Here is a 9,777-nt window from a genome sequence, read left to right on the forward strand (position 1 = left end):
CAGCTGACTTCCGGCCGTTCGGGCTGGACTCGATGATCTCCCGAGGTCCCTTCCAGCCCTAATGTCTATGAAATCTATGAAATCTAAAAACAAATCATTCCTGAAAAAATGTCCAGTGCAGTGTTTTCATAAACATGATGCCTTTTCTCAATATACATTGATTCACTCAATGAAAAGGTTTTCTACAGAACTGGAGACCTCAATAATAGATTTAGATTAACTAAATAGATTCACTGATAAATTTAGATTAAGAAAGATTGCCATCTCACAAAAATGGTAAAAAAACCAAAACACCTAGAGACCCTAAAATCCTAAAAACCAATGATCTATTTGCATCTTCTATTTGGACAGCAGTATTTGGAATGACATCAACACTTGGGCATGCCTTGTGCAACCATCTAAAGCAAAGAAGCTGCAACTGAAGGTAAAGTTATCCTATTTGTAAGCAAAGCTAAATGGTACACTGAGGGTGCATCTACATGTGCACTCTACTGCACTTGACTAATTAACTGCACAGTAAAGTATTACCATTTACATGTGTGCTGGTATTAGAGCACAGTAAATTAATTAACTCCACCATAGGATGGTATTCATAGGGACAATACTATCTTATGGTAGAGTACTTAACCAAAATGCATGTGCAGATGGTGACAGGGGCTGGCTGGGGCACAAAGGTGCTAAAATGGGGGGGCTGCCTGCTGCCTAGCCTCACAATTCAGCACCCTCATGCCCCAGCCAGCCCCTCTGCTGCCTGACACCATACTCTCATGCACCCTGCTAGTCAGGGGCTGCTCTGCCCTGGCTCAAAGTGCTGCAGTTCCAGCTGCACATGTAGATGCTGCACCTGGGAGCAGCTGACTCCAGTGCAAAGTACACTACAGTTTATCATGTCACCTTAATGGCACGTGTAGATGCACCCTGAAAGAACTTTACAGGAGTGGGATTCTATAAATACCAGAGAATCTTTACTAATAAAATTCTTCAGCTTCTGTTTAATTAACTACTTTGTGGTATAAGCAGAAAATGATAACTGATCCTCTTAAATATTTACCCAGTGTTTCAGAATGGCCTTTGGATAAACACACATTAAGTCCTCTCTTGTTCCAGATAAAACTATGCATCTCAAATGGATCAAAATCCTTCTAGTAAATTCAAATCTGTCTGAATGCAGTAGTGTCCAGAGATTAAAGGACAGTCATTTTTGGTGTTCTCTTCTGAGAACAGCTTGACAGTACAAAAGTGTTTATGCTCTTCTCAGGAGTATTGTACCCAAAAGTGGTCTCATAGAGCAGTGTTTTTTGGAAAAAAATAACTCAGTTGTTCTGGAATATCACTTGATGCCATATAAAGATAACTATTTCTAACCCACCTAAAAATACAGTATAGAAAGATACTATCTAATAACTTTATTAGAGTGGATGCATTTCTAGTCTAGTATGTACAAACCGGGTATGAACATGTACATCTAGAACAGTTTCAAAAGAGCAATATTGCAAAGGGGAAGCAGCTGTTACATTCTGTGGACAAGCTGAGAACAATGCAAATGTAGGAAAATTGCTCCAGTTTTAAACCTGAATGAAACAGTGTTGAAACTGGAATGGTTTTGCTACACTTGTATTAATCTCAGCTTGTACACACCAACAATATAACAACTTGTGCCCTTTTAAAATGTTGCCCTTTTGAAATGGCTCCTAATTTATGTGTGTTTGTATTTTCTTATTTACAGTCTAATATGCAAGAAAACTGTTGGTTTTTCCCATAGCAAGGATAGCAAGACCTTTGCTTTCTCAGCAGTTGCTGTGGGGTAACTGTACACAAATGCTGACATTTTAAATGGTACTTAATCTATCACCTTCCAATTCAAAAGTTCATAGGATCATAAGAAAACAATGCTAGAAGGAGCTTCATGAGTTCATCTAATCCTGCCTCCTGCCCTAGGCAGAATCACCCCTAAATAAACCATCCCAGTCAAGTGTTTGTCTAATCTACGCTTGCAAATGCCTAGGGATAGTGCTTCTAAAGCCTCCCTAATTAGCCTGTTTCAGTTCTTAACTACTGTTGTAAGAGTGTTGATCTGCTAATCCAACGGTCAGAGGTTCAATCCCAGCCTGTGGCAGACATTAGTCCTACATTTTGCTTTTCCTGACATTTCTTGTGTCCTCTTTACTATTCAACTTCAAGCCCTGGGTCCTATCCAAGCAGAGAGAGAGAGTGAGCAAGAGAGAGAGTGCTTTTTCCTAATCTCCAACCTAAATTTCATCCCCTGCAGTTTGAAGCTATTGCTCCTAGTCCTTTCCCCTATGGCCACAGGAAGCATGTCTATGGGCACGTCTACACATCATTGTATGGTGACATTGCTACAGCGCTGTGCTTTAGTATTTCCTTTTGGAAGTAATAAAGCATGATGCAATCCCAGCAGTTAATGTGCCGTGTGTGCAGCACATGGTTAAATTTTGCCGTTTCATTACCGTAGTGGCACACTATACCTGGGGAGCATGCCGCTATGGCAATGTCCCTGATCATGTGTAGACATATGATGTGTAGATGCTGCTACAGCATCACTACATTGCAATAGGGTGACACACAGATATGCCTTACATGTTCATTAATGCACTGTAATTACAATGCATTAAGTTTAGTACCTGTAATAACAGGTACTAAATGTGCTATAATCAGCACTACTGTGCATTAGCACTGATGAACAGTTTTAATGCTTAATTCTCATTGGACTAATCCTACTGTGCATTAGTTGTGTGATGCACTAATGCACAGTAGAATTAGTCCAATGGTCATTAAGCATCTCATGTAGATGTGCCCAGGGAATAGTCTGTCTCCATCCTCTTTATAATCACCCTTCAGGTATCTGAACTCGGTTATCACACTGGACTACACTGGCTTTTTCAGTCTCACAAATTCAGAAAGACAAAAAGGATAACTTAAATCCATCTCTGCATCCTCCGCCTGTTCTCTAGCTTTTGCTTTTGACAACTGAAGTAGTTTTTCTAGTGCCACAATTTTTGCCCTAGAGTTTTAAATGCCCACACAGTAACCTTCTTGTTTTTTAATGGACATTATAAAAGATTTGTATACTTTAAACTATATGAAGTTCAATTAATCTATTTAAAAAGACAAATGGGATATTTGAGCCTGCATTGATAAAAGGTTCATACTTCTTTGATGTGATACATTCACAACACTACTAGGTGGCCAGTTAAGGCTACAAGTTAGCAGTAAAATGAACACCTGCCTCGTTTGCAATCTCTTTCCATCTGTTGTATCTTGTCAAAATTCCAGTCTCTTGGGTAAGACTTTTTTAATATTTATGAAGCACATAACACATAGGAATTTTAATTAAGATTGAGCCTCAGAATATTGCTGCAATACAAATAACAGTTTGTCCTCTGGTTGTGTTACAAGTTTCAGGACAGGATTAAGAATGGCCAACATTATAGTTTGGTTTGGAAGGTAAGCCTGATAGTCACAAGTCATCTAATATGTGGAAATATTTAAAGCAAGAAGAAATGTATAATGTAAATAGTAGCATAGTGTTGGACAATGGAATGAAGGAAGCTACTTATAGGGACTGTCTTCAATGTGACAAAGATTCATACTACAGTAAGGCAAAATCTATCACAGCGTAGTATGTCACTTAGAAGAGTAAGTTAGAGCCACCAGTGGACTCTTCAGCAGCTGACATCTGGCAGAGGACAAGTCACATGTAGCATTCTCTGGGTACACTATCAAGCTATTGAACTCTTTTTTTCCTTTTTCTGATACAGTGTAGTGATAGAAGAAGAAGCTCACCACACAAGTCAGCAGCAACAGCCCCAAGCAACTGTGATTTCTGTGGAAGGACAATGGCTGAATCAAGAATACAGGCTACAGTTGGATACATAAGTGCAACAGGCATTCCACAAAGCAGCATTAGATCTATCAGTCTGGGTCAAGTTAGCCACAGTTATTGACTGACTGAGATCAGACTCATGAAAAGGAAGTAATCAATATTTTTCTATCACTGCTTTAACGCTGTAGGAATACAACCTGCCCAATTGCAAGAGGCAAAAGACTTGCACTAACTAGCATGCACTGGAATTATTATACTACTATATATTACATTCCTGGCCTACAAAAAACACAGTAATAAATTCAAACAGGATAAGAAAAGTGCTGCTCCTCTGGGTCACCAGGGCAAGCTAGTAGCTTCGCTTTCCCATTTAATTCTCACTTTGCTTCTTTTCTCTTAGAAACTAGTAGTATTAAGGGCAGTTACAAATGGTCCCATACTATAGTGCTTTCCTCATTCAGGACCAAAATGAGAATAAAGTGATATAACAAGAAACAACTGAGAGCCATCTTTCATCAGACTGGATGATAATATTCCTTTTTTGGCACTGAACAAAGAAAAAAATGTGCTTAATTTATTTTGTCTTGGGGTTCACCCTTCTCTGGTTTTCATAGGCAACTAAGCCAGTTGCATAGCAACATGAAGGGGGAAAAAACCCAGACCTGCCTTAGATTATAAAGTGAATATCCTACAGCATCTGGAGGAGTGACTCCAAGGCTCCAAGCATTCTAAACAGCAATCTTTGTACAAACTGAAGTCCACATCCTAACCAATTTTTTACAGCCAGGTGCTACTCATCTGTAGTCTTGGTCCTAGTATTATCAAAGCTAGAAAAAGGGAGATACTTACAGCTTACAAACTTAAAATAGCTCTGAAGTGTTGGCAAAGATATCCTTGTTCTGAAGGTACATAAAGTACTCTTTGTCAATTTTTCCCCACAAGTGTTAACTGACATACCACATGCAGGGTTTGACAGCCCTGTTAAACCTTATTTTAACAGAAACTGAAAGACTGAGAATTCAGCTGGGTGTTATAAAGGGCACTAGCATTTGTAATGCAAAATAGTAAGGCCCCTAAAGGTGCCAGATCAAACCTCTTCATAAAAGTGGCAAAACTGATAAATATGTAGCTCCTACTTTAATTATATATCATTTAACCTCTTTTCTGGTGATAGGCCAGGAATGTTGAGGGCTGGAAGAACAGCTGAAGCTGGGCAGAGACTTCTTGATGCAAGAATAGTCTTTAAACAACATAGGTTCCATTCTCATAGGAAAAAACCCACCGGATAGTCAGAGTCAGTGCATACTACATGGAAAAAAGATGGCACTTGCAGAGGGAAAGTGACAGCATTAAGGACGGCATTCTGCTTCATGGACATCCCTAAGAGTTTTGCTATTAACTTTAAAAGAAGTATAATTATTTTGTTTTCTCACTCTACTTACTAGAGATAACTGCACTTCTTATACTGCAAGTGTGGAATCCCACCTCACTGAAGTCAGTAAAAAAACCTCAAGGGTGCCAGGATTTCACTCAGGATCACTCAGGTGCCCTAATTAACCCAGTGATACTTTCCAATGAAATGCTAAACCTTACACTCATTAGATATGAATCTGGGCCTATTGAAATCAGTGGGAAGACCAGGATTTGGACTCTAGGGCTGCCTATACACATGCTTGGGAGAGTGGGAGGGGGGTGTTTTAATTAGAGCAATTACCAGAGACCTACTCTAATTACACATGTATTAATGTCACATGTATTAATTCCCCACGCATTTTAAAATGGCCATAGGATGCTTTCTCTAAACCTCATTCGATGAGGTTTAGAAAAAGTGCCCCGAGGTCATTTAAAAATGCACAGGGCTTATATACATGACCGTGAGGCCACACTGGAGCGTTTGAATTAGAGCACGGAGAAGACCTGATTCGAGTCTGCTCCAATGTGTTCTAATTAGAACGTGAACCAGCTCTTGTATAGGCAGCCTAGGACAATAGTTTTACCTTCAACACACAATAAGCTAAAAACATAAAAGTCCTGAGTTTGTTTGTTTACAGAAGGACCTTTTATTGGACCAGACTCCAGGACACACTGAGTTATATCCTGAGTGCTGTTAAGCCCATAAGCAGAGGAAGGGATCAGCATCCTTCAGATGTTGAAAAAAATTAGTGAAATAAAGTGCATAAGAGTCCAATGGGATTCCCTAGCTCATACTTCTATCATTGCAGAACTGCTTGCTACAGTAGATTATAGGGCTTTGTCCAAATTATTTTTCAGGTATGTCTCAGGTAACATAGCTTCCACCAAATGCCCCACAGCTTGGGAGCAAATTAACTGAGCAATATTACAATGGTCCCATCTAAACATGCAAGGAAAGGCACAATGAGATCTAATGCAGAATCCATGCAATTGCACTTCTGCTATGCCACATATTCATGGCAGAGGCACGACTGTGGAATCACACATTGGATCCCATTGCATCTAATTGCTGGTACAGGGGGAGCCTAATCCTGACCTTCCCCTTCACTGGCAAGAAGCAAGGTCCCATGGCTGGAAGCCTCCCCCCTGCAGCTGGGTCCCAGCATTGGGAAGCACATCACCAGAACCCAGCATATGCAGCTGCTGGGGTTGACAGTCCCCTTAGTTGTGGGTCTTGCAGCCCCATCTGGGCATGGTACATCCCTGTGGCTCAGAGTCTGGTCAGCTGACAGGGGTCCCAGCCAAAGGGGATACCCTACTACATGTGCAAATTAAAGCTGAATAGCAACCAGCTATAAAGTTAGTATACATTTTTGAGGTCTAACTCGATAGCTGGTTGGAGGTTTCTATAGTATGATAAGTACTGTGCACATGTAGCTGGTCTCTAGATAACTGCAAAATTAACCAGTTAATTGTGCAATGCCTGTAACGTGTAGAGGGGACCACTGTGACAGAAATTTATTATAAGAGCAGTGACAGCCCTGCTGTTCTGAGCGATATGCTTACTCAAGCCCACATGTTTCTTGTCTGCTACATAATCCCCCTAATCAGTTGAGCTATCTAATGCTAAAGATAAAATGCAGCCCAAATTCCTGATGCTTTCTTTGTGCTGCTTTATTTCAGGTAAATCATAAAATATACTATACTGTGTAAGCTGATATGATATAAAGTAACATTCTAAAAAGTGGAGGGAAAAGCTGCATGTTATTTCAGCTGTCAAGCATGTTTTTGGATAATAAAATTTATATTGAGTCTTTATGGAGATACAAGTAGAGATCCCAAAATGAGATGTAAAATTCATTAAATAAACAGGGCGCAGCTGGACATGTTCCTATCATATATTCATTTTAATGTATATTGTAAAAACACCTACTATGTAAAAGCAAAATTACTAACAAGCTTAGGAATCATTAAAATGATCTAAATGAGTTTGGTTAAGCCATGACTAGAAGCTAAGAAGGAAGAGATATAATCATTTAGAAGAACTGGAAGTGCCTAAGAGGCAAAGGGGAAGAGATGGCCTAGGGTGGTCAAAAAGAAGCTATAATGAAACTGAGCCCAAAAGATATGTAGATGGCTATCTGGATACATTTCCTAACTGTGAAGTATACTAAGTGGTAAAATATACTCTTGAGGAAAGGGGTGGACAACTCCTAATACTTCAGTCATTTAAAACTAGACTATAAACTACAGGGAGCAATTCTAGACTGGCAGGGGAAGGGCCATGTGACCTAATAGCAGGCCTTTCCGTCTCTAATTACTATAATTCTATGACCAAACGCTTCAGGGGATTGGAAATGGGATACCTATCTCTCACATCTAGGTCCCTGAAGACTTGCATTAGAATTGTTTGCCATTGTTCTGACACCAAAATGTTATTTCAATAGACGTATACTGACACTGTAACCAGAGATGAGCCAAGGTCAAAATACCACAAAAAACCCATTGAAGAGGTGAGAGAGAGAGGGCACATATACATACATGCACACCCTAGGATTGGCTTTTTAATATTAGCTAAAGTTTGCAGTGTGGGATGAGGCTGGGAACCTCTGAAACTGATTACAAGTTTAAGCCTGCATCCTGTTTCTAGTGAAGTCAATGTCAAAACTCCCACTGACCTCACGGGGCTAGGTCTTATAATTTCTCATTCTATAGCAAGATATTTTAATGAACTGAAACACTGTAGTTAAAAAAAAATCACACTCATGCTAACAATCTAGATACCAAACTTCTTTTGAGTTTGATGTAATTTGAAGAGTCCCAGATGTGAAACCCCTGACAAATGAGATTTATAAAGGAAACACAATCTTAACCTTCACTTTGACAACTCTGCTGGTACCTCTAATATCAATAATAGGGAAGAAAAGTTATTTTTTGCAACTCCATAGAGACAAAACTGTTCAGATCCTCCAGTCTGAAAAATAACTCCCACTACAACTTCAAAAGATCTCTGGTCACAACCCTACATATATGTCATTGAGCAGTTTTTTATAAGCTTTTTTATGCAAAGCTATGGATTCAGTGGTCACATTACACTTAAACTGCACATTATACAGAACAATGAGAAAGGCAGTTCCATAGGGCTAGGTATTGCCACAGAGTTGTGTTTCACAGTATTTGAGATTTTGATTCATACCCTCCCTTGGCCATATGGGTCAGTTCCTTTTTATGCATTTTTAAATGTTGGAAAAAAAGTCCCTCTGTGTGTGTGCCACCTGTTTCCTAAATATTACGGCCTGAATGTAATATGTTACATTTTCTTGTGCCACTGTGTCAGGGGGCCATCTCAAGGCCAGTCCAATTGTTGGCCTGCCCACCTGTCTAGGGTAATCCACCTGCCATGCCTTTGTAACTAAAGAAAAGTTGTTTCTAGGCAGTAGGCTGCCCATTTAATGCCCGATACCAAGGGCATAATACATGGCTCTGTACCGACCCTACATCATGTCCCATGCCTTGCAAATGCCATCACTATATGGCTTCGGCTCCACACTGGTCTCCACTATATTCCCATCTGATGTTCAGACCTCAACCTGGATTCCTCTTACTCAGGTGGCCAAACCTCTGCCATCATCCTGGGCCACAAGCTCTCTAGACCCCTTTACCACTTGGCAGTGGTCCCCTCCAAGACCTTTGGTCTCACAGGTCCTATCCTCACTTCTAGGCCAGTCAAGTCTCCAGGCCACTAGGTCTGGCCATCCTCGTGGTAGGTGCTCTCACCCTGTGATTCTCATGGTCCTGGCCCCAACATGTACCAGTCAAGGCTCTCTTAGTAGGTTCTCAAGCAGCTAGCCCTCTCTTCCATACACCTGTAGTGGGACCCAGGCCAAAAGGCCACACTGGGATGGACCCAGGTGCCACACTTAATGGGTGTTTCACCCTTTTTTTTCTATATCCCATCTGGCATAACTTGATGTTAATGTAAAGGATATCAGGAGGTGGTACCTGACTGTATGGGGTTCACTGAGATGGGTGCAAATCTCAGGATCCAGGAGGCTTCTATAGAGCTCTGACTCTGCTACACCCCATCCCTTTCCACTCAGGTGTTCCGCTGATGATTGGAACAAGATCCTAGCCTTCCTAGCTGTCTGTTTTCACATGCTGGGAGAAAAGGTCTGATGAAAGAAGAAAAACAAGTTGGCTGGGACTTGTTTGGATCAAAGGTGGCAGGAGGGCGCAAAAGCCCCCATGGCTCACCAAAAGCATCCAAGAAAGTCTCCTGGCTAAAAGGGAGGTGTACACCCTATGGAAGGGAGGGGCCATCACTAGGGAGGACTATACTGCGGATGCTCGGAGATGCAGGGAGGCAGTCAGGAAGGCCAAGGTAGAGATGAAACTGGGACTGGCTTCAAAATCAAGGACAACAAGAAGTCCTTTTTTAAATACATAGGGGGCAAAAAGAAGGTTCTGGGTAACGTAGGGCCCCTGCAAGACACACTAGGAAATTTGGTCATCACACCAGA

This window comes from Crocodylus porosus, unplaced genomic scaffold (genome assembly GCF_001723895.1).
Source record: "Crocodylus porosus isolate Cpor-Errol unplaced genomic scaffold, CroPor_comp1, whole genome shotgun sequence".
NCBI lineage: Eukaryota > Metazoa > Chordata > Crocodylia > Crocodylidae > Crocodylus > Crocodylus porosus.